The 25,479-nt window shown below is 47.1% G+C and overlaps 1 protein-coding gene across 1 annotated transcript in view; it reads right to left on the bottom strand.

Moving 5' to 3' along the window:
• LINGO1 (leucine rich repeat and Ig domain containing 1) overlaps positions 1–2,607 on the bottom strand; it is a 190,157-nt gene extending 187,550 nt beyond the window's left edge. Inside the window, exon 1 of the mRNA XM_033160120.1 lies at positions 2,543–2,607. The gene's annotated coding sequence lies outside the window, so the exon portion shown is untranslated. The remainder of the gene's footprint in view (positions 1–2,542) is intronic.
• Between the last annotated feature and the right edge of the window lie 22,872 nt (positions 2,608–25,479).

Genomic DNA, 25,479 nt, shown 5'->3' with positions numbered 1-25,479 from the left:
GTCTGGGACCAAATTCCTCCTCCATCCTTACCCTGATGCCAGTGGTTCTCCTCTCAGCCCTATCCAAACAGATGCACGTGCCCATTATACTGGCACACAGGGCATCTTAAGCCTGTCTAGCCTCTAGGAAGGGAGAACATGGTGCAAGGACTAAAATGCGTCATGTTTGAGAGTTGTTTCTGCTGGTTCATCCTTCAGAGTTCCCATACTGCTCTCTTCTTCTTCTTCTTCTTCACTGCAATAGGAACAGAACTAGGGCATTGCCTTCCCTCTGACCCTAGGACAGAATCAATGGTACTTTTTGGAATGATATTTGGTGCAGGACATTCCTAGAGGCTCCCACTGGGAACACTAATAAGTACATTTCTCTGCATCTAACATAGCCAGAGATCACAGCACCTTTTGCTAACATAAACCAGACGAGTCGCGCTTCAGTGTGATTTCCCAGCCTTAGCCCCCAACCTGCTGTGGAAGGGATGCTTGAATCATCCTGATGTTTTTCATTAAGGAACTAAATTTTGTTCTGCATTGAAAGATCCCTTTGTTCCCTCCAGAGAGCTGTCATGCTGAGAAATTGCCTAAGCCCAGTCAGCTCTGATGTTTGCTGTCTCACGCACCACCTGCATCAAGCTGACAGTTCACAGATTTTAGTCTAGGATTTGGTATGTACTGTACAAACCACAACCTGCTCTTGTCTCCTTTGACTGTCCTGGGAAGAGAGAGGCTGGGAGGAAAAAAAGGACAGTGTGTGTGTGTGTGTGTGTGTGTGTGTGTGTGTGTGTGTGTGACTGTAACAGAGACATCTTGCACAGCTCAGCAGTGAGAGGGCTCATTTTGTTGTTCCTGTTGAGAAAGGAAGCCTCCGACTCCCATAGCCCCCTGCAGAAAGGCACAAGGAGATGCCAAGCCACACTCAGTTGGCAGAGGAGAGAGGAATGCACACAAGGTCTATCCTTCACCCGCTTAACACCACTTGTGCTGAAAATGCAACATACATAACCAGAACCAACCAAGGCCCGCTGCAAATTTTCATTGGGAAGCTCTCACAAACATTACCTACTTCCATTACAATAATCACAAGATGAGAGTGATGGGAACTAAAGCAACACCTGGAGCGCCACAGGTCCGTTCCCCCAACCCCCCCAAAAACTTAGATTGAATCTCTGATTCCTGCCCTCAATCATTGCAGGGCTGAAAATGAAATGTTCTGGTCCAATAGACGGTACATTTCTGACCCCAGGTGGGGTGATAACATTCCTAATGTCCATCAAATTAAAATCTCCATTAAAATTTCCCTGCAGGCAGAGACTTAGCACACTGAAAAGTTGGCTCGACATCCCTCTAGTGAGCTAGTTTTCTACATGTTTTCAGTGCAGGGAAGCATTTGACAATGGACTTTCCTGTCTTTGCTTGAAAACAGCATTTCCTCCCATTGGGTCCCCAGACATTGTTAGACTACAACCCCCATCACCCGTAACCAATGGCATGGGATGGGGGGAGTTGTAGTTCTCCAGCACCTGGATACTCCCGGCTGGGGGAATCTGCTCAGGGCGGTTCACAGAATAAAATCAGAATATAAAACCAAAAAATACATAATCGAAACAAACAACAACAACAACCCAACAAAATGTCTTTTAAAGTGCACCTCACTCCCCTTTTCCATTTCTCAGACATTGAGAAACCACCCCTAGTTAAAGTCTTGCATAACCAGGTTCAGGAGGGTGGGAACCAGAAGTGATTTTTGTCATGAGCTTGGTTCTTGTGCCGATCGCCTATTCCTGGGTCAGAGGTACCTGTACATCTGCTCAGAGTGCCTCAAAACTGGTGGTGTTCTTTTGCAGCTGTATTCTGCAACAACTCATAAACATAATGACCATGAATTTGTGGTCCATCCCCTGGACCACCCACACATCATTCTGATTTATTAGTTGTTATGCAATACTTCTACAATGTTGTTGAGCTATTGCTGTTTGAAGGGTCACTTTTGCAGTACAACACAACACAACACAACACAACACAAATGGGACAACACCCCCCCCCCGACTAGAACATTTGGGGCATGAAAAGTTATAGGAAGTTCCGGGATATGCTCTGATTGGAAATGAAGCAGGAAGACCACCCTGAATCCGATGTACTGAAAGTGGGCCCACACATAATTGCCTCAATACCATCATGAGCACATATGATCCTGGACACACAATAGAAAGGATGCCCACTTCAGCCACTGTTTTGCACCTGGCTCTGTCTAGTAGATCCCAGGATCCAGTAAAAAACAAAGTAAACGACCCAAACCTGTATTAGGGGTAGCCAACGTGAAGTCCATCAGCTACTGGAGAAATGCAGGTCTCACCACCCCCAGCCACAATGGCCAAGGCTGAGGGGAGAGGGGGTCCACCTGGCAGGCACCACACTTGCCTAGGACAGATACAATGCCCTCGCTTTGATTAATGCAGACAAATCCACACCATGAACGAGGTAACATACAGTGGAGCTTTCCATGTTTCATCTAGTCTCATGTGCTAAGAGAAGAACCCCCACTTACCCAAGGAAGATCGTGTCAGGATGCAAGCTGATTGGCTTCTAGGGGTACAGTGGGTGTTATCCTCTCCTTTGCTTTCCAATCATGTGCTGAGGAGAAAATGTCATCACAATTAGAATTTCCTGTCACCTTTAAGAGACTACAACTGCTATGAAGTAGACAAGGGAGGTAGCAGCAATTTTAATGCAAGCGTTCTCAAAGATGGCATTTCTCCACCCAAACAAAATAGAACCTCAAGTCATTTTGGATCATTCTTGAGTTGGAAAGCTGTAATTAAAGCTGCATGGAATGAAAGCAATTGAAGCAAAGTCAATAGCAGGATCATTGGTGGAAGGAGGCTGAGAAAATGGCAATGCAGTGCAATGATTAGCAGAGAAATCCTAACCCATTGATTCACTGGATGGTGTTAGGATGGAACAGCAATGGAACTCCACCTGGTTGTACTCCTGTATTGAGAGTCCCAAAATATATAGCACTTGTGTTGTTTCTGCTGGCAATAGCCCTCAAAACAGAACACTATGTGTCAGAGGAAATACTGGATTTGCTGAATCCATAGTCCCTTCCAGAATTGGGCCATCCAACTTCACCAGGCTTGAGTTGGCACACTGAAATCCCCACCAGCAGAAACTGTTGACCAGCAGAAGTGACATCTCACCCAGCACTTCACTTTTGCATTGTTCTATAAATTCTTTTATGCAGAGATTATTTATTTATAATTTCAGTGGGTACATGGCTGAGCTTACCTTATCACCATGAGGTGGCTCACAGCTGTGTGTTCTTTCCATTAAAAATGTCTCCCACACATCCTGGTTTTAAAAAAGCTCCATGAGAGGAGTGGCATGGGACATCTTCCCCTGGACTTTGACTGAAGCACAGGGAGCCATGAAGGTTGTCTACCAAGTGCCTGAGATCAGCAGTGCAGCTGACAGGACCATAATGGGCAGCCTCCCCAGCTTCCCACACTTGAAAGCCCACCTGAAGAATTCCAAGAAGTGGGGGCACTTGAGAAGGCTGCACCAGAGGATTTGTAGAATGAAAGGAAGGACATTCACAAAATCCTTTCACCACCTTGAAGATAAGGTAAGCACAACCGAAGCCTTGCACCCTATCTGAAAGAATTTCACTTTAAAAACATCTCTTGAATGCTTCTCAGATTCAGTCTCTATTTGTGTGTTAATTAATGGGCAGTGGTAGGGGGGGAACCTGTTGTGATATGAGTACAAGCCGAGCTGCAAGAAGCGAGGCACCTGACTTAAGAGTCATGTTTCACACTGTGGGAAATCCAACAATCATTCCACACATGTGATGTCATTGTAATCCTGTTGTATTCCTTACTTTCTGTTTTGCATCGGAGATGCAAGACGCTTTAATAGACAGCTCTGAATTAACGAGCTGGTTACGCAGACATTCTGCTCTTTATCTACAATAAAGTAGGTTTTAGCCAAAAGGCTTGTGTGTGTTGTTTTCAAGCTGGGAACAACCACATATTACATTGTGCTCCTGGACTCCAGAAGCCAGAGGGCACAGAAGCTTCGTCCGCCTTGGGGTCAGTCTCTCAACTTGCCGCCGCGGGAAGCTTTCATAACAGAACCATGGAAGGAATTTTTATATATTAAACAAGATTGCATTTCTTTTAGGAATGTTTAATGAATGCACATGTAGGCACAGATGACAACATTCCAATAAACAAGAGGAACTAAAAGATTAAGTAAACTCTGCCTGTTCTTATTTCATACCAACAGTATATATTTGTATATATGCAAAAGGATCAAATGCTAGCTTCTCTGGAAATAACTGGGAAAATCCCTTGCCTGAACCCCTGGAGATGTGCTGCCAGCCAGCTCAATGAAGCAATGGAATGACTCAGTAAAGGGTCTTCCCTATAGTGCAGGAGTGGGGAACCCAGAAGTTGTTCATCTCCAACTCTCATCAGCCTCAGTCAGCCTGAGTAATGGCCAGGGAGTTGTAGCCCAATGAGTTCTGGAGGGTCACAGATTCTCCATCCCTGCTATGGTGCAGAGAAACCTGTCCAATGGGGAGAACTTCAGCAACAGCTATAAAGGCTTCTTCGATATCCATACTATACTTCTTATGTAATGCTTCTTACTTTGTATTTTTTATTTTATGTATATTTCATATATTTATTTTATTATTAATTTATACACCATCTTTCTTCATTCATGAACAAAAGACAGTGTACATGAGGATTCCCTGGTGATCATGCACACAGCTATTCACTAGAATCTGACCTTCTTAGTGTTAGTAAGGTGGTGTGCTCAGGTGCCTTCAGATCACAGCCTGGTCTGAACAAATGCTCCTTATAACACAGATATCACTGAGGCTTTTGCTCCTGGATTTGTAACCTGAAAATTGAGCAACTGGGAGGAGGGGCAAAGACTTCATAAGATATTTTTTTTAATTATTCCACTGTATTTGAAAAAACACAAGAGAACCACCATTGCAAGTATACTAACCAATGTCAACCGAAGCCTTTATATAATAAAATATGTATTGAAAGTGAATAAGAGGGAGAGGGAGAGGGAGGGTATAAATGGAAACACAGCTTGAATGAACCTTCTTGGCACCAAGAGAATGCGCCAACTCCAGTTCCCAGACAGATGGCATCAGCTTGGAGACTTTATACACAGTTGACAAAAAGTTCCAGACCTAGCAATGAACAATTCCATTGGCTTATTTCAGTCCAGAAAGACAAAGAAAGAGAACCCAGGCTTAGTCAGTTTATTTCATTTTATCTGATTTTTATTGAAAGTTTTCAACATACAATACAATAAAAATATGATACTAACAATCAATGGGGTTTTCAACAGTCTCTTTGCCTTATTGGGTTCTGAGGATATGACCAAGAGGTCAGCAGCAATAGATTCTCTTCTGCCTCTGCTTCTCTCTCATGCCTCTCTTGTCCCTCAGGGCAGAGACGTATCCTCTCATTTTTTTGTAAAGTGCCATGAAGTGTTGGCTGATGCCCATTTGGACTGGTAGGGTGGGAGGCAGGGAGTCCAACAGGGTGTGTGTGTGTGTGTGTGTGTGTGTGTGCCAGAGCCAATGACAGGCAGAGCCAACTACTTCTGCTTTTGCCCCCCTACTCCCTGTTGAGTTCCAGAAGGTAATACTGAGACTAAGGGAGAAGGAGCTAACAGTCATTGGGAGGCTTTTAAGCAGAGGCTGGGTGGCCATCTTTCGTGGAGACTTTAGTTGAGATTCCTGCATTGCAGGGGGTTGGACTAGATGACTCTTGGGGTCATTCCCAACTCTACGATTCCATGATTCATTTACCAGAAACTCCTGGTGCAGTGTTCATCACTTATTATGCCCTCAGTCCAATCCATGAATTACATCTTTAGAAGGCTGAGAACTGCAATGTAAAAGAGAAGAAAATAAACCTTGCCAGCCCATCCCAGGCACGGGAAAGTGTTCCAAAACAATGAATCATCCTTAGCCCTTCCTCCCTTCCCTGAATTTGCCAAGAGACGTCAGTGCCATGCTGATCTCGGCTTCTGTTCTGCCGCTCTCCACTCTTCTGGATGAAATTGCTCTTTAGTCCCCAATACTCTTCTTCCCTGGGAGGGCCCTGATGAGGCATCATTAAGTCACCTCTTCACCTTCTTTTCCGATAAACTAAAAAGACGGAGATGAATTCTCTCTCCTGCAGCAAGCAGGGTTCCCCAGCCCTCCAATCATTCTCTATATAGCAATCCCCATTCAACAATCACAGCAGGCTTCAGAAAGCATTAATGAATGAAATCTCACGGCACAGAAATAAACGCCGAGTGAGGTTATACCCACAGCACATCGCCACCAAAGCCATGGCTCAATCTGGAGAAGGTCTTATCTAGAGCAGAGCTGAAACCCCCACCCTGCCCCAATGTGTCTGCATGCACACACACACACACACACACACACACACACACACATGTACACACACAAAATTGGTGCATCTTTGCATGACACAAAGTCAGGTTGGCACTGGGGCAATTTTGTAGAGACATGAACAAAACAACAAGCAAAATTGGCAGTGAGCACACACTCAGTTCCTGGTGGCCTTTCCCCCCAGTTGTTGATGACATGGGGCAAGGGTGCACAACGTGTGGCCCTCCAGATGTTTCTGGACTACACCTCCCATCCTTCCTGATCACTGGCTATGCTGGCTGTGACTGATGGGAGGTGTAGTTCAGAAACAACTGGGGGGCCACAAGTTGTGCACCCATGGCATGGGGGATGGAGGAAGTTTCCTGACCTCCCACCAGGTAAGTCACTGCTGCTTACGGGGAGGAGGATGAGGAGGGCATGTTGGCAGAGAGGGCAGTACTGTGCAAACATAGCACCAGGAGCCCTACTGGAGCCCTGAAGAAGGAGCCCTTCTTCCTTTCTATTACCTTAACATAGCCAAAGTAAAAGCAGGAAGTATTGCCTTCGCTCTGGATGGCCACATGATCTCCTGCAATGATTTTGCAAAGTTTTTTTGCAGATAAAGTCGCTCAGATTCGGGAAGAGGTAGACTCCACCGTGGGAGCAGGGCCAGGGCAGGAGAGTGCTAGAGTCCTGTCTGGTCAAGTTGCGTGGGATCAATTCCAATCTGTCCCTCTGAGGATGTGGACAGGATGCTTGGACGAGTGAAACCAACCACCTGTCTCCTTGATCCTTGCCCAACCTGGCTTATAAAAGCGAGCCGGGAAGGGCTCGGCGATGGGCTTCGCAGGGTGGTGAATCCTTCTCGCTGCGAGGGAGCCTTCCCAGACCCGCTAAAAGAGGCGGTTATTAAACCACTTCTTGAAAAACCATCTTTAGATGCGGCCAATATGGCCAACTATTGCCCAGTCTCAAATCTCCCATTCTTGGGCAAGGTGATTGAGCGAGTGGTTGCTGAACAACTCCAGACATGCCTGGAAGAAGCAGACCATTTAGATCCCTTCCAATCGGGATTCAGGCCTCATCATGGGACTGAAACTGCCTTGGTCTCACTGGTCGATGATCTCCGGTGGGCTAGGGACAAAGGTGAGAGCTGTTTCTGAGTTCTGCTGGATCTCTCAGTGGCTTTTGACACCATCGACCATAACATCCTTCTGGACTGTCTAGAGGGGTTGGGAGCTGGGGGCACTGTTATACAGTGGTTCCGCTCCTTCCTCCTGGGCTGTGTTCAGAAAGTGGTGGTAGGGGATGAGTGTTCAGACCCCTGGGCTCTCACTTGTGGGGTGCCTCAGGGTTCTGTCCTCTCCCCCATGCTTTTCAACATCTGCATGCAGCCACTGGGAGAGATCATCAGAGGGTTTGGGCTGGGTGCAGTGGCGTAGCTTCATGCTCCGGCACCGGGGGCAGGAAGCAGGCGGGGGTGGGGCTGGTGCGCATTTTGGGGGCGTGGTGTGTGTTCTGGGGGCGTGGTGCACTGCCCACAGGGGCGTGGTGCATGTTCTGGGGAGGGGCGCACGTTCTGGGGTCGGAGTGTGGGGGGGCAACTGAGATGGAACCTTACCGGGATGACACTACCCGGGACGCCCCGCCCCCTATGCCCCGCCCTTACTACGCCAGTGGCTGGGTGTGCATTAGTATGCGGATGATATCCAGCTCTACCTCTCTTTCAAATCAGAACCAGTGAAGGCGGTGAAGGTCCTGTGTGAGTGTCTAGAGGCAGTTGGAGGATGGATGGTGGCTAACAGATTGAGGTTGAATCCTGACAAGACAGAAGTACTGTTTTTGGGGAACAGGAGGCAGGCAGGTGTGGAGGACTCCCTGGTCCTGAATGGGGTAACTGTGCCCCTGAAGGACCAGGTGTGCAGCCTGGGAGTCATTTTGGACTCACAGCTGTCCATGGAGGCGCAGGTTAATTCTGTATCCAGAGCAGCTGTCTACCAGCTCCATCTGGTATGCGGGCTGAGACCCTACCTGCCCACGGACTATCTCGCCAGAGTGGTGCATGCTCTAGTTATCTCTCGCTTGGATTACTGCAATGCGCTCTGTGTGGGGCTACCTTTGAAGGTGACCTGTAAAACTACAACTAATCCGGAATGCGGCAGCTGGACTGGTGACTGGGAGCGGCTGTCGAGACTACATAACACCGGTCTTGAAAGACCTACATTGGCTCCCAGTACATTTCTGAGCAAAATTCAAAGTGTTGGTGCTGACCTTTAAAGCCCTAAAGGGCCTCGGTCCAGTATACCTGAAGGAGCGTCTCCACCCCCATTATTCTGCCTGGACACTGAGGTCTAGTGCTGAGGGCCTTCTGACGGTTCCCTCACTACGAGAAGTCAAGTTACAGGGAACCAGGCAGAGGGCCTTCTCGGTAGTGGCACCAGACCTGCGGAACACCCTCCTACCAGACGTTTAGAAGACATCTGTTTAGGGAGCCTTTTAATGTTTAATAGATTATTGCATTTTAGTGTTATGTTGGAAGCTGCCCAGATGGGCGGGGTATAAATAAATTGTTGTTGTTGTTGTTGTTGTTGTTGTTGTCATGAAACCAAGGCAGAGCAAGGGCAATAAACTCAGTGTCATGAAACCAAGTCAGAGTGATAGCAATGCATTGTGCCTTCACTTTGGACAGGGGGGTAGCTAGCTGCTCCAGCATCCAGAGCAGTGGGGGTGGGGCAATCTGCGCATGGGGCATGGCATCGATCAACCTTGGGGGTGGCACGGTGAGCTGCCCATGGAGTCTGCCTGGCAGACGCAAGCCCCACGCTGCCATTTCGGGCAGCGCAGGGCCCCAAGCACCATGTTACTCCCAGAAGAGACACGTGGCTCAGGCACGCTGCAGGCCAGGCCCCGCGGTGCCACCCCCCCCCCCCGTGGTGTGACATTTTGTCACACCCCTCAAGGATGACACCTGGGGAGGGCCGCACCCCCCTTCCTACGCCCCTGACTCTGGAGCTTTTCAATGAAGGAAGGGAGGGAGGGAGGGAGGGAGGAAAGAAAGGTCTTCTCCACCAGGTAACAGGACTTCTAGAAGTGGAACTGCTGCTGCCTGCACCATAAAGCAAGTGTGGGTGGCAACAGAGGGAATGGGAGTCAATTTCATGAAACTTTTTGCTCTCCCTAAAGCCTTCACTTGGGGGGGGGGGGTTAGAAAGTTCCATGAAGAAATTTCAGGTCATCTGTGGTCTTCTCAGGGTTTAATTCTGGAACCTGTTTTCAGTGCTTACCCCTGGAATAGTTGGAGCAATGTAGTGTATCTGGTACTTCTTTAAACAAATTCTTTATTCATTGCAGCAGAAATAATTGAATTAACATTATGGGGAAAACAAACCAAACACATGGATTTCCTTGCCATTCTTTCACCATCATGAAATGGCACTGTGTGTGTGTGTGTGTGTGTGTGAGAGAGAGAGAGAGAGAGAGAGAGAGAGAGAGAGAGACCTCCCAGCCAGCATGCAACATTGTGATGCTGTGACATCTTGATTATATAGCAAGGCATAAACCACACCATCTAGTCTTGGTGTTACAAAAATGTCATTTTTAGCACAGAGATGACTAAAGCACTAGTTCTGTGCTGTTAATTTCAAAGCCTTCCATGGCCCTGTCTTCACCCTCTCTTTGTCCTTAATACCCCAGTATATCCTGAGCCAGCCAGTCAAAATACCCTCTACTATCTGTTATGTATTGAAGTTCTCACCCTGGCCACCAGGGGTGTTGTGTATGTAGTTTTCCCTCAGGTCCACGTCAGTTAATTTAGGCAGGAAACCCTGGGCTGTTGTTGCTACAATGCTGCCTGCCTATAAAAGCAGGCCGGCTGAGCTGTTTGCTGTGCGGTTCCAGCTTACTTATAAAGAGCTACTTGGAGAAATCTCTGTGTCGTCTGCTATGTCCACCCACTACTAAATACTACCATAGTAGGAAAATAAGGAGGGGACGTGATAGAGGTGCAAAAGATTATACATGGAGGGGGGAGAGAGGAAGAGGAAGAGGAAGAGAAAGAGAAAGAGGAAGAGAAAGAGAAAGAGAAAGAGAAAGAGAAAGAGAAAGAGAAAGAGAAAGAGAAAGAGAAAGAGTCTCTTTCTTATGATATTCAAACCCAGGAAAATTCAATGATGTTGAAAATTCAGGACAGACAGACAAAAGATAATTATTCACACAGTGTATAGTTAAACTATGGAGACAGCGCCCACAAAAAGCCATGATGGCCACCAACTCAGATGCTTTCAACACAGGATTCCACAAATTCATCAAATTCATTATGGTGGAATAATATAGAGAAAATTGCATTACATGAAAAGCTTACCTACTGCACCCATATTTTGAAAGGAAAAACAAAGGTGGCCATTTCTGTCTCTGTTTGTTGGGATTTTATTGAATACATAAACAAAAATACATTTCTCTCTTCCACAAGTCTCTCAAGAAATTCGAGGTGAGTTACATCTGATTGGCTGAACATTTTTCCCGATGTAATACAGAGCCTCCCCCCCCCCTCCTTGAGCCTCTCGTGGTTTCAGTTATAGGTTTATGTTTCTGTATCATCCTGGGAAGGTGGCTGGTTTTGGAGAAGGAAAACTCTTATTCTAAACCTCCGCTGCCTTGCAGCTACACTCATTCATAAGAAAGGCTTTGGGAGTAAACCCTGAGGAAAAACCAGCACCCACCGCCTTGCCTTTGGAGAAGAAAAGGCTAAAGAGTAAACCCTGCACAAATCCAGAGTGTATTTCCCCTGCATGTGAAGACAGGCTCTGGAGGATGGAGCGCATCAGACCAAGAGTGGGTCCAAAGGGGGTTTCTGCATGTCCTGTAGAGGGAAGTGAGGGGCAGATGGGACTCATCCACCTGGGAAAGTAGCCCTCTAGCAGAAGGAAAACTCTGGTCTTAAACCTCTGCTGCCTTGCAGGATATTTTCAGCAGAAGAAAAGGCATTACACAATAAACCCTACACAAATCCAGAGCGGAGTCCCTAATACAGGGGGGTGGCTCCTTGTACACAGAGGCGTAGGAAGGTCAGGTGGTACCCAGTGCAGAAAATTTCTTGTCACCCCCCCCCCCCACACACATTGATTTTTTTCTTACAAAGGAATGTGGATTCTGGGCCTCTGATAACAAGTAGGCGACTATGGACAGATACTTAAATCTACAGGATGGATTGTGTTTTGGCTTGTGTTATTTTATTTATATATATATATTTTATATTTAATAAAAATTATTTTAAAAAACAAAAAACACCACAGCAGTAAAATCAAGAAAAATTAACAATCCTACTTTAAAACATACAAAACCTAAAATATTAAGATTAAAATTACTTCAACTTCCTTAGCATCTAGGTATGCTTGCCTAAAGAAGAATGCTTTTAGCAGGTGCCCGAAAAGAGTCTAGCAAAGGCAAGTTCTTAGCTGCAATAGGCGGGGAGTTCCAAAGTGCAGGTGCTGCCACAGTAAACAATGCAGCACAGATATAATGTGGAACCTGTAGAAGCGCTTGAAACTACTGAAGGGGAGGTTTTATTTATTGTGATTTCACCATGCTCTGTATTATCTGAAAAGGAAAACATTTATTTAAGAAACAGGACTGCACAGCAGCAATCTAGTCTCATCATGCCCAGTGGGACTTATTCCCCAGCCGACGGTGCATAAGATGGGCTGCAATCCTATGCACCCCTTGGCCACATGAAGATCACTGAGTAACATTGGGAAGGTTAACAAAATAGCTCCGAATAAATAGAGAAAATGAAATTTCCACTCAGCCTACATGCCTATGGCAGTTCCCTCATTTATGGAGTGATGGAACCCACAACGGCTGCCTGTTGAAGCCCCAAGAAAAGTGAGGGGCTGTTTATACACCCAGCCTTTAATGAAGCCATTAGTCCACCGGGGCTCTGATCCATTTGCAGCAGGGACCTCAAAAGACAAATGGTGTATCAACTAAAAATAAGAGCTCTTAATTTTAGATCCCCCCCCCCACCCACCCGGTTTCTTAGTTTTAATCAGCTTTCCAGACTGCTTGCACCACCCACTGCTCAGCTATCTTGGAAGGCTGGAACAGGAAAACTCAAAACGAAGGGCTTCTCTTTGTCCAATTTTTGCCCCCCTCACTTCTGCCCAATGCCTGCTGGGGATTCATAAAGGACATCCATAAAATGGGCAAAAATAAACGGAAAGAAGTTGATTAATTGTCCCATTATAAAATCGTTACCCATGTTTATTTATAGGTTCTCAGTCCATTTTCACCCCTGGTTTCTTTCTATCCCATGTTGCTAAGGGATAGATAGATAGAGTCAAAGGAGATGTGATGAGGAATTCTGTGATCCGCCTTTCCATTTTCTTTTCTTTTTTGGGGGGGGGGCACTGACATTGGGAATAAAAGACCAAGTGTTTGCTTCCTTTGGTCTGCTCCAAATTAACTTCCTCCTGCTTGCTTCTTTTTGCTTCACAGGTGGGTGGCGGAAAGAGATCCAGGGTCCCATGTAGCCAAGGTGTGAAGACTCAGCAGGACTTTTGTGTACTCAGGCCAACAGGGAGCAAAAGCAGGACTTATGCAATGAAATGAAATTACATGCGAATGGAGTTGATTTACATAACAACGTCAAAAATATCACCTTTTCTTGGCAAAGTATTTGATTTTTAAAAGCACAGTGTTCCCAACCAAGTTTGGGATTCACATCACTGGGATAGCGCATGTTTAGGTGTGGGTGTGTTTTAGGGGTGGCAAATTACATGACCGCCAGCCTATCTACTATATATTTTGGGAAGTGGGTTGTCTGTCCATTCACTGGCGTAGTGTGGGGGGCCGTTGTCCTGGGTGCACACGGCTGGGTGAGTTCGGAGGGTGACGAGCATCACGCTCTATGCTCCACCTAGCATGTGAATGCCCACCCATTGGCACGAGCAGCCTGACCCAGGGGCGGTGGCAGTGTTGCCATGCCTCTCCTCGGTAACCCCACGCAAGGGTGCTGTCAAGGCAGCATACTCGTGCCTGGCCAGGTCAGGTGCAACAGGCTTCCTCCACACCACACACCCCTCGGGGGGGGGGCACCTCGTATGCCCACCCCCGGCGGCAGGAGTATATGCTTCACCACAGTTTCGGTTTGGCTTCTATAGATTTGGATGCCTCTGGAGAGAAGATCAGCAAACTTGGCACCAGGGTTCCCAGACATTGTTGCTGTTTGGACACTGGGTGCCATTTTGAATCAATACAGCAGGCAGAAGCATCACTTTGGCATGACTTCGTCTATTTTTTGACATAGTTTCAGCCACCTCTCGAGATATTGCCAAACTTGGCACAAAGTCTCTTGGTGTAGGGTGGTTGTCAATGTTTGGACTGGTCACTATTTTGAATCAAGATGGTGAACCAAAACTCAACTTCTAGAGGGAACGACCTGTGCAGCTTCTGAGATCAGATAAAATGTCTCTGTGGATTCTTCCCAAGCTCTCCAGTGCTTGCTATATCACTCAGGGAAACTGTATAAGTCAGGAATGGGGATGTTGCTGCAGTTCAGCTCCCATTATTCCTGACCAGACTGTCTGTGGCTGATGGGAGTTGGCCTCCAACAACATCTGATGCCAGTTTTGGAGGCTGCTTTGAGTAGAGCATTTGATTTTGCCAATGGACCTGAGGTGTCATGCTGGAAGAGTGCAACATCCTGGGGAAATGATATGGCAGCTGACGGGAATAGCTGCTGGAAACAGAGTGGTGTAGTGGTTAAGAGTGGTAGACTCATAATCTGGTGAACCAGGTTCGCGTCTCTGCTCCTCCACATGCAGCTGCTGGGTGACCTTGGGCTAGTCACACTTCTCTGAAGTCTCTCAGCCCCACTCACCCCACAGAGTGTTTGTTGTGAGGGAGGAAGGGAAAGGAGAATGTGAGCCGCTTTGAGACTCCTTCGGGTAGTGAAAAGCGGGATATCAAATCCAAAACTCTTCTCTTCTTCTTCTACAAACAGCAGCAGTAGAACTACCCAAAAAAGAATGAAACCAAATGTAAGGCACTAGTCTAAATGAATGGGGAACAGAACCAATGGGCTTGCAAGGAATGAATAATGGAAGATGCCTTTGTGATGAAAATGAATGGGACAATGAAATTAGGGGAGGACAAACAGCTGACACACCATGCATGCAAAAGGATGGGCCTGGAGAAACCTTTTCAGAACGAGTGCCAAATTCCCCCATAGGCTACCTTCTGGGGGCCGCATGGCCAGAGGTAAATGGACATGACTTTTACCTTGGCATTCCAGCCATGCAAAAGTCTCTCTGTTTGGAAACCTTTTCCTCCCTCTCCCTCTCTCTCTGACACACAAACACTCATCCAGGGAAGCAAGAGGCATCATCACAGTTTGGAGACAAAGAACCAGTTGTGGTGCTGTGCTTAGACCCCCTGCAAATCTGCACTCAGCCTCGGAGCTTGCTGGGTAGCCCTGGGACACTGTCACAGATTTGCATCTGAACCTACCTCCTGAGTAAATTCGTGAGGATCGGTTCAGTGTTTCAGAAAGCCCTGTTTGCACAGTAAATAGTCTAAAACACTTGGAAATTCATAGAAAATAGCTGGTTTCACCGATTCTCTTCATTCTACCGCTGATTTGTACCCAGAGCCGTCTCATTCATAGGGGCAGGTGGCGCGGTGCACCAGGGCGCCAGGCCCCCCAGGGGCGCCCCCGCGAGCCCGCCGGCATACCGGGCGCCCCCTCACCAACCTGCCCCCGCCCCTATGGGGCGGGGGATGAGGGGCCTGGCACTGCAAGCCAGCCACCCTCCGGAGCCCCAGCTGGAGCGCTGGGAAGGGCGCGCAAAGCTCCGCGCCGCTCCAGCGCCACGCCCCTCATCCCCCGCTCGCCCGCCTCCCTCCCGCGCTGGCCGCCCCTCGGGGGATGATGGACGTGGCGTTGGAGCAGCGCGGGGCTTTGCGCGCCCTTCCCAGCGCTCCAGCTGGGGCTCCGGAGGGTGGCCGGCTTGCAGCGCCACGCCCCTCATCCCCCGCTCGCCCACCTCACTCCCGCGCTGGCCGCCCCTCGGGGGATGATGGACGTGGCGCTGTAGCAGCGTGGGGCTTTGCGCGCCCTTCCCAGCGCTCCAGCTGGGGCGCCGGAGAGTGGCCGGCTTGCAGCGCCACGCCCCCATCCCCCGCTCGCCCACCCCCCCTCTCGAGGGGCGGCCAGCGCGGGAGGGAGGTGGGCGGAGAGGCGGCCCACCGGGGGCGCCGAGGGATCGTCGCGCCAGGGCGCACGATCCCTTTGAGACGGCCCTGTTTGTACCTTTGGTCAAGGGCTTAGAAAACACTCAGTCCCTGCCATAATCCCTTAAGCGGGAGGTCACGCATGCACAGGGAGGTACCCCAAGGGACAATCACTGGGCAACTGCTTTCCTCCGGACCCACCCAGGTGACAGACTATGCAAACCAAAGTTCTATTGTTCTTTTCCAGTGGATACTTGGGATGTACCTCCAATGCTTATCTTGCATTTGCAGTTCACCCCAGGGCATTCCTTCCTTGTTAATCTTGTACAACCCTCCCCTTTTCTGATGTAGCAATGATGTAGTGATGATGCCTAACAAATTGTATGCCAGGAAGGGATTGGAAGTCTTTAAAAGTTCTTGTCACCCCATCCTCGGGGTTCAATCTTGTCTTGAACCTATTGCGCAATAAACTTTGATCTACGCTATTTTGCACCGGTTGGTGGCTGGACTCCTTCCTTTATTCCGCAGGGACCCACAGGTTCTACCCGACGAGCTGGGTGACTGAGCAGCCTCACACCTAGATTTTTCTGTAACAGGGCATAGCCTGGAGATAAGGGCTGTGGCCTGGGGGGAGTCCAGAGGATCACAGTCTGTGGCCTGCAGGGCCTATGGTTCCCTTCCCCTACTATCAGACGTCTGTTTCCAGATTCAAGGGATGTACTGATCACAATTAGGTTGTGAAGATGTCCCTCTCTCAATCCTGCTAGCCTCCCCAGTTAGATGGCCACTGGGAAATCCTCTTGATGAATTTTGCCCCCCCCCCCTGCTGCTCCATTGCGAAGCAGTTAACAAGGTAACAAAAGATAAGCATTGTTGCTGAGAGCTGACACTGACATGTGGAATGATGGAGGAGAAATGGATGAGAGCAGATCCTTATTCTGCCAAATAACCTTCCAGACATTGTCTGTTCCCTTTTTCTTTTTCCTTTTGCTGTTGCTGGTGTTTTCTGGGTTTGTTTTGTTCCTTCTTTTTAAGAGAAGCACCCTGAGCAGAATAGCATAAAAATTCATTGGCAAGAGGTGTGAGTGTGGAGGAACCAAGCTGCATAACTTATTTTTTGCAGTCAAAAAAGAGAAAGAAAAAAATCCAAGACAGGTGGACTAACAATAAGGTGTTGCAATCCTGTTTTAGAAATTGTCCCAGATGCAGAAAAGCAAAATCATACAATGGATGACTCCATGTGGCTGTGAGAGATGGGGAATATCAGAATCAGGGAAGAAATGTAGCCCTCCAGGCTTCTCTCTCTGGCACTTGGGACTTTCTCCAAGTCAGGCCCCTGGTTCAGCCACAACCCTTGCCCATCCTGCTTGCACCTTCCCTGAGTGTTTTTGCCTGGCTGGAATGTGCCCTTGCTCTGAGAAGGCTTCCTGCTTGTCCAAATGGAAGGTGGTGGGTGTGCAGAAGCCATTCTACTGTGGAAATATACAATTTATTACCACCACCCCCTGGCTCCTCCCACCACTGGCATTCAGCTGCTGGAAGGCTGTCCAGAAGATAATGTGACCCTTGAGCTGAAGCACATTATCCCGCTGCTGTAACACAGTTACCGGTACCTGCCTCAAGGAGCTTACAGTTCAAGTGGTGACTGTGGGAAGGGACCATGGTGGAAAGGCACAAGCTCTGTATACAAAAGATCCAAAGCACAACCCCCAGCACCTCCATTTTAAAAGGTCTCTCTCTCTCTCTCTCTCTCTCTCTCTCTCTCTCTCGTCCATGGTACCATACAGCAACTTCGAGTCAGACAGCCCCAGGCTAGATGGATGGATGGTCAGGCCCTGTGTAAGACTCTGTGAGGCAGGGGCGTAGCAAGGGGGGGCGAGGGGGCGGGCCGCCCCATGTTCCATAATTATCAAGAAACAATTTTTTGGGGGGGGGAATCGATTTTTTTTTTATTTTTTATTTTTAAAAATGCCTGCTCCGAAGGTCTTATCTTACTATACTGCGGGATGATACCGCTATATATGAAATTTTATGCATATCGGTTAATATCTTGACCCTCCTCCACCAAAATAGCTGTTCACGTGGCTGTTTTCCTATGTCGTGAAGGCTGAAATTTCAGTTCAGTGGAGCACTTACTGTTCCCGACCCTAACCCTGTGGAAAGCCATCTAATTAAACTTTAATTTGATTCTGAGATGTTTTTAGGAGGTAATTTAATTATTGTTTGATTTTATACCAATGTTATGTATCTGATGTTAGCCACCCTGAGCCCGACTTTGGCTGGGGAGGGTGGGATATAAATAAAAGTTTTTTTTTATTATTATTACTTATTATTCCTTTGTAAGAAAATATGAAATAACGTAAAACCATTTTTGCTGGGGGGGGGAATCAATGGGGGGTTGACAAGAAATTTTCCGCACCAGGTACCACCTGACCTTCCCCTGCCTCTGGGGGGGGGGGTCACAATTTTTTTTTGCCCCCGGGTACCAATTTACCTTGCTACGCCCCTGCTGTGAGGTGAGGGAGACAGAAAGGAAGGCCTTGAAAAAAAAGTAAAAGAGGAAGAAAACAAACCATGGAGTCAGCAAGGAGGATTGTGAGGGGACAGGATGGAGAGGAAGAAACATTTGCTCTATTTATTTAGTATGTATCTCTGGGATTCCTTACCCACCCCTTCACCATAACGTACCTGGGCAGAGTATTTCAAGAAAACAATGCTGCCATTTAAGATCAAATAAAAGAAGTGTTTAATGCAACACCCCAAAACCACCCTAATTGCAAACAGATAATAATGCTGTGCCTTAAACCTAATTTTTATTTAGCAGCATAATGAGCTTGCTGCTCCTCTCTCATGCCTCAGCCTTCAGCGCGCTTCCAGCTTCCACTAATATGCTTGTAAAGGAGAAAATGAAAGTGGTGGAGGGGCCAAGCTGAGATTTCCCCCTCAGGCTCCTGGAAAGGCAGCCTCTTCCGTCTCGCAGTCGGCCTGCGTGAGCAGCAGAGTGGAAAGGCACTCGGCTTGGCAGGCTCTGCCCTGTGCCAAGGCTTGTGAGCAGAGTCTGTAGCTCACAGGCCTTAATTCTCCTCAGACAAGTCCTCTGGAAATGATTTCCCCACAGTCCTCTCCCCTGTGTGTGTGTGTGTGTGTGTGTGTGGGAAGGATCTAAAAGGGGAGAAACGTAGGAGGCTGCCTTTACTAAGTCGGACCATTGCTCCCTCGAGATCAATGATGTCTACACTGACAGGTAGCAGCATTCCAGATTTCAGAAAGGGAGTCTTTCCCAGTCCTTTTGTGGAGATGCCGGGAATAAACCTGGGACCTTCTGTGTGCCAAAGAGAAGGTCTGCCATGGAGCTACCATTCTTCTCCAGGATGGAGGGAGAGGGAACTTGGTTCTTCTTCTGTGTCCTGTGTTTGAGAATCAACGCCCAGAGCTCACTGTAATGCATGTCACAGGTAGAACCAGTGGGTTTCCCCCCCCCCGGGGGGGTACGCAGGGGTACGCATACCCCTAAACATTTTGTGAATCTATGTTTGGCCCCATCGAGGGTCAGTATTTCAATATGAGTTGGAAAATGAGAGTACCCCTAAACATTTTTTTTTAAGCACTGGGTAGAACAGCAGATTTAGAGCAGTGGTGGGATCTCAAGGGAAATTGAGGCCCACCATTTAATGCCACTTTATATCTTTCCTGACCCCCCACCTTAATTAATTTTTTAAAAGAAAACATCTCAAGACTGTTGCTCCCCCCCCCCACCCAAAGACACCCAACACCCTTTCAATCTGTTGCATATTGCTGCCACTGAACGGACCCAGGATCTGTTTATCTTACTGCCCATCACTGTGCTTTATACAGATGAGATTCGTGTTTCTCTATTGTTAGCCACCTTGGGAATCCAGGTGATTATAAGGTGGGATAACAATATTTTAAATTCTCTAGGCACATGATTGGCAGCTTGACTGATTTTTCCCACTGAAGAATGAATCCCACTGCTAAATAGATAAATCATAGAATTGTAGAGTTGGGACCCTGAGGGTCATCCAGCCCAACCCCCTGCAATGCAGGAATCTCAGCTAAAGCATCCAGGACAGATGGCCTCCCAACCTCTGCTTAAAAACCTCCAAGGAAGGAGAGCCCACCTCCTCCTAAGGGAGACAGTTCCACTGTCAAACAGTTCTTACTGTCAGAAGGTTCTTCCTGATATTTTGTCAGAATCTCCTTTCTTGTAACTTGAAGCCATTGCCTTGAATCCTACCCTCCAGAGCAGGAGGAAACAAGATTGCTCCATCTTTAGGGAAGTTTTTAATGTTTGATGTTTTATCGTATTTTTAATACTTTGTTGGAAGCCGCCCAGAGTGACTGGTGAAACCCAGCCAGATGGGCTGGGTATTATATTATTATTATTATTATTATTATTATTATTATTATTATTATTATTATTATTATTATTATTATCTTCCACATGGCAGTCCTTGAGATATTTGAAGACGGCTATTATATTTTCTTTCAGTCTCCTCTTTTTCAAGCTAAACATACCCAGCTCCTTCAACTGCTCCTCATAAGACTTGTTTCCAGACCCTTGATCATCTTGGTTGCCCTCCTCTGCACACATTCCAGCTTGTCAACATCCTCCTTCGATTGTGGTGCCCAGAACTGGACACTGGGCTCCAGGTGTGCTCTGACCAAGGCAGAAGAGTGTGGTACTATTACTTCCCTTGTCTGGACACTAGGAATCTGTGGCTGCCTCCTTCAATAGCATTGGCTTTTTTTGCTGCTGCATCACACTGTGGACTCACTTTAAACTTGTGGTCTACTTTTGCAAAAGAAAGCTGCTACTTTTTGGTGTTTTTGAACAGGCAAAGTCACATGGAGAGAGTGGCAGTCCTCACCCATGCTGTCTCTCACTAGGGCTGGGGAAGAAATTCAGCATGATTTGCATGTAAATATGAACTTACCTAATTTGCATTCCCCAAAACAATTATGGGGAGGCCTGCTGAGGTCAAATGGGATCTGCTAGATCAAACTATGTCTGCCAACTAGAAGTTCCTCACTGTTGATCAAGAGGGTTACTAGGAGGTCTCACCATCCCTGGGATCCATCTTCACTGATGATAGGTTGAGGGTATTGTGATGGTCTTGTAGCGGCTGGGGGGGGGGGTATGTTTTACCTTATAGGCTGGATTTATTATTGCTGGTTTTATTACTGTGTTGTGAGTTTCATGGGAAGTTTTGTGTAATATTCTTTTTGATTGTTAACTGTTATTGTAAAAGCCACCTTGAGTGAGTTTTCCTCACAAAGGGGGGCTGTAAATATTTTAAATAAATAAATGGCTCTTGCAAGAACATGCAAAAGATCAGGCAAGATATGTCATCAAAGTGGTTGACTAGGAAGGTGTGATTATTATTAACTCTAAGGAACTAGGAAAGTAATAACAATGGTGGAAATATAAGAACCATTAAAAAAAGTTGATTGTACAAAGAATAACCTACTTGTGCAGTACAACTGTTATAAATAGTGCCAAGTCACTAACTGATGTAATGAACTAATGTTTACGTACTGGAAACATCCAAAAATCCTGGAAGACAGCCAGTATTGTGGTAATAGCAAAGGCAAACAAAAGACCCATCAATTGCCTTTTCTTACAGGACTGTATCATTACTGAACAATGCTTGTAAAATATTTACTGCAATTTTCGCAACAAGACTAAACAAAGTGCCTCCTAATTATGTAGACAAAGATCAGGCCTGTATCTTACCCCATCAAAAAATGCAGGACATTATTAGAGAAATCATCAATCTTTTGAGTCGTGAGTCGTAATAAAACTAAAAACAAAAACTCACAGAAGTATCCGTTCTGTTCTCTGATGCCAAAACATTTCCCAACAATGAAGAATGACAAGCCCTGCATGAAGCTGGGCAATCCAGTCCTTTGGTCCAGTTAAGACGACTGTTCCTCAGCCATAGTTTTTGCCCTTTGCTGCCCCTGCTTGATTGTAAAAAAGCATCAACCGCAAACTCAAAGCAGTTTACAAAAAAGACAAAACCATAAAATCATCAATAAGTACAAATAATGCCAATCATTTAAGGCTTTCAAAAAGTTAAAATAACAATAAACTAAAAACATATTGAAACTTGGATTTGGAGAATGCAAAAAACCTCAGCTTAAGGCTTTTGCAATGTTCAGAACTTTTAAACCAAGCTGGAGAACTCCAAGGCTTGCATGCTAGTTTGAGACATTTTGGTTGGACCTAACATGAATATCCCCAAACTGTGGAATTTGGATTTCTTCTAATGGACCAACACAGCTTCCTTTCTTTTCTGGTTTCCTATTGACAAGAGAAAGACAGGTTGCATAAGCTACACACAAAGCACCTGACGATGCAGCGTGGCAGCCCACAGAAATGGGCACGACAACCTTATTACTCTCAAAGAGCTTCCATGGCTCTGGAAGCTGCAGCACAGAACAAAGCAATAGGCACTGGAAGCTGGTCCACTAGGGCAAATGGGGCACTTCTCCATCAACCTTCAGCTCCCACCTTCCTGCTTCCATGTTGCCCATGTAGAACTCAGTAGGGAAGAGGGAGAAGACAAAATGAAAATTAGTTGGCTCTGCCTGTCATCAGCTCTGGCTCCACCTACTGTTGGCCTCCTGCTTGATGCTCTACCAGTCTCACTGAGCACCAGCCACCACTGGTAATGGGTGCAGATCTCCCCATCATTGCAGCTCCATATCAGCTGCAGAAGTATTTGAAAGTATCTAATGATACACACGAGAATCCTGCGTGCAAAATGCTGTCAAGCCCACGAGCACAGCTGACATTACACTGTTTCTTGCTGCTGCTGCTGTTGCCTCAGTTATGCATCCCTTCCTCTCTTAGTGCAGGTAGATTTCTTGGTTCCCTGTGGACAGGCAACACATTCACATTGTTACTATGCCATTGTAAGTTATGAACAATTTAGTAGCAACCCTATCCCCATCAAGCCAAGATACGGAAGTATAGTTAAAAGCATTTAAATACAGTATACTTTTCTGGAGTTGGATAAAACCAATATATGCCCTCTCCTGAGCACAAGATAATAACTTGAGAAGAAGAAGAGTTTGGATTTGATATCCCGCTCCTACTACCCGAAGGAGTCTCAAAGCGGCTAACATTCTCCTTTCCCTTCCTCCCCCACAACAAACACACTGTGAGGTGAGTGGGGCTGAGAGACTTCAGAGAAGTGTGACTAGCCCAAGGTCACCCAGCAGCTGCATGTGGAGGAGTGGAGACGCGAACCCGGTTCCCCAGATAACGAGTCTACCGCTCTTAACCACTACACCACACTGGCTCTCCACTGAGGCCATGAAGCTGGATAGTGGAAGATTTGGGACAGACAAAATTACTTCTTCACACAGTGTGAGCACCTGTGGTGCAGTGATTAGAGTATCAGACTAAGACCAAGAAAACCAGGGTTTGAATTCAGCCATGAAGTTCACTGGGTGTGATCTTGAGCCAGTCACTGAGGAGAATCATGTAAGTCACCTTGAACTCCATGGAGAAAAAGGTAGAATATCACATAAAGTCCATTTCCCCCCCATATAAAAATCTGGGATGTGCATCTTCCAACACACACTCCCAGGCAAGTGACGTGGCCCGTGCGGTGGTCTACCCCCCCCCCAATAAAGCACTTTCTTTGCCACAATCTCTCATGAAAAAATGGGACGTCCTGTTTTTTCTGGGACACTTGGTGGGTGTGGTATCCTTGCAGCGCAGAAACCAACCAGCCATGGAATTGGTTCCCACATGAGGCAGAAACATGGATAGCTTACAAAGAGGATTAGACAAATTCAAGGAGGAGTGGGATGTCACTGGCTTCTAGGCACAATGGCCGGATTCTCCCTCCACTCCCAGGTGCATTATGATTCCAAATAGGAGGAGTGCCAGCTTGGCCCTGCGACTGTGGGTGCCCAGGGCCTTGGGTGCTGTGCTGTGCAGTGTGCATGGCCCTAGCAGCGATATTTGTGGGTGCTTGGGCACCCAGGGCCCCAGGGAGTTGGCACCTCTGATTCTGCATACCAGTTGCTGGGAATCCCAAGTGGGGAAGAGTTGAGTTGTGCTTTTCTCCTGCTTAAGGGTTTCCCATAAGAGCATCAGTCAGCCTCTTCTTCTGTTCTTATATGAAGAGCAGCCCAAAGGCCCATCTAATCTAGCACCCTGTTTGGCTGCACACTCATTCTGGGACACCCGGCGATGTCTACAAAAAGGAAGGAAGAACCAGAGGCAGCCACATTTCCTGCTACCCTGTCCCTGCTACAATGAGTGGACCAGCCCACCCCTCTGCTGCTGTGCTGTGCTGTGCTATTGTTTCATTTTTAATTAATGAAAAGGAGAGCTAATCATTGAATTAAACTTCTCATTACTTGAACTGAATACCCGTTAAGCAAATTTAATTACTGTACGGATTGGGCCTCTCCCTGCCTGTTTCATTAGCTGTTGATAGAGACTGGAAGGGGGGGGTTGGATAGTAGAAGAGAATAATAATTGAGAAAGAGTGAGGGGGGGGATGATTGATTGTGTGGAAACCACAAAGCTCTGAGGTTTGTTTAGAGCTAGGAAAACCATTTTAAGGAGCAGGGCCTCCCCACCCAGCTCTCTGCTCTACAGTCTCCTGCCTTCTCCTAGCAGACAAGGCTCAGCTGTGCAAGATCTCATCGTGTCATCCTGTTTCCCCTCAGCCAAAGCCCTGTTTGCTTCTCCAGACTGACCAGTTGCAACAAAGAAGTGTTGCCAATGTCTGCCATTGCCATATGGGGTTGCCAAATCACCATATTCTGGTTCTCCATATTTCTGCAACAGTCCACCGATTTTGCTGAAATTCATGGAAATTCACCAGCATCTTACTGCAAATTTATCCTAATATGTATATGACTGTGTGCAATTTCTTCCTGATATATATAGGCATTTCCACAAAGCGCTCCTCTAGTATAAAGTGGATTTACATTTTCTTTTCACCAATATATCTTTGTCCATATTTTACCCTAGTGTATGCATTTTTGGTACATATTAGTTGGCTGGAGAACTGCATTGCAAAATTTGACGAAGTGCAACTTTCAAAGGTCAGTGGCAGTTTGGTTCACGTTGTTGCTTCAGAAAGTGAAAATTGGGTCCATTTGCCTTTACATGAGAACTGAATTGCATTTCTCCACTCTCCACTCTCCCTGCTTGGGACTGTCCCAGGATCTGCCCCTTGCTGGCCCGGCTCTGCACTCTCCTCAAGTGCTTTTGCTTGGCTGGAACATATCGCTGAACTGTGAAAATGCACCTTTCCAGTGTGGTGTAGTGGCTGGACTAGGACCTGGGAGACCAGTGTTCATATCCCCACTCAGTCATGAAGCTGACTGGGTGAGCTTGGGGGTCAGTCACTGCCTCTCAGTCCAGCCTACCTCATAGGGTTGTTGTGGGGGTGAAATGAGGAAGGGGAGAATCATGTATGTCACCTTGAACTCCTTGGATAAAAATATGGTATATCAATGCAATCAATCAATCATGCTTCCCAGGTCTGCAGTCTCCTGCAGAAAGGTTAGAGCCACATCCATTGCTCTGCCCCCTTTGACCCCCTAGGTAAAGGTAAAGGTAAAGGGACCCCTGACCATTAGGTCCAGTCATGTCCGACTCTGGGGTTGCGGCGCTCATCTTGTGTTACTGGCCGAGGGAGCCGGCGTACAGCTTCCGGGTCATGTGGCCAGCATGACTAAGCTGCTTCTGGTGAACCAGAGCAGCGCACAGACCCCCTAACCACACCCATATTGACCTGTGTCCCCACCCACTGGGGGCACACAATCCCTGGAAGGTTCCCTGCGAGGGA

Source organism: Lacerta agilis, chromosome 9, assembly GCF_009819535.1.
Source record: "Lacerta agilis isolate rLacAgi1 chromosome 9, rLacAgi1.pri, whole genome shotgun sequence".
Lineage (NCBI taxonomy): Eukaryota > Metazoa > Chordata > Lepidosauria > Squamata > Lacertidae > Lacerta > Lacerta agilis.
This window is presented reverse-complemented; position numbering and strand designations above follow the sequence as displayed.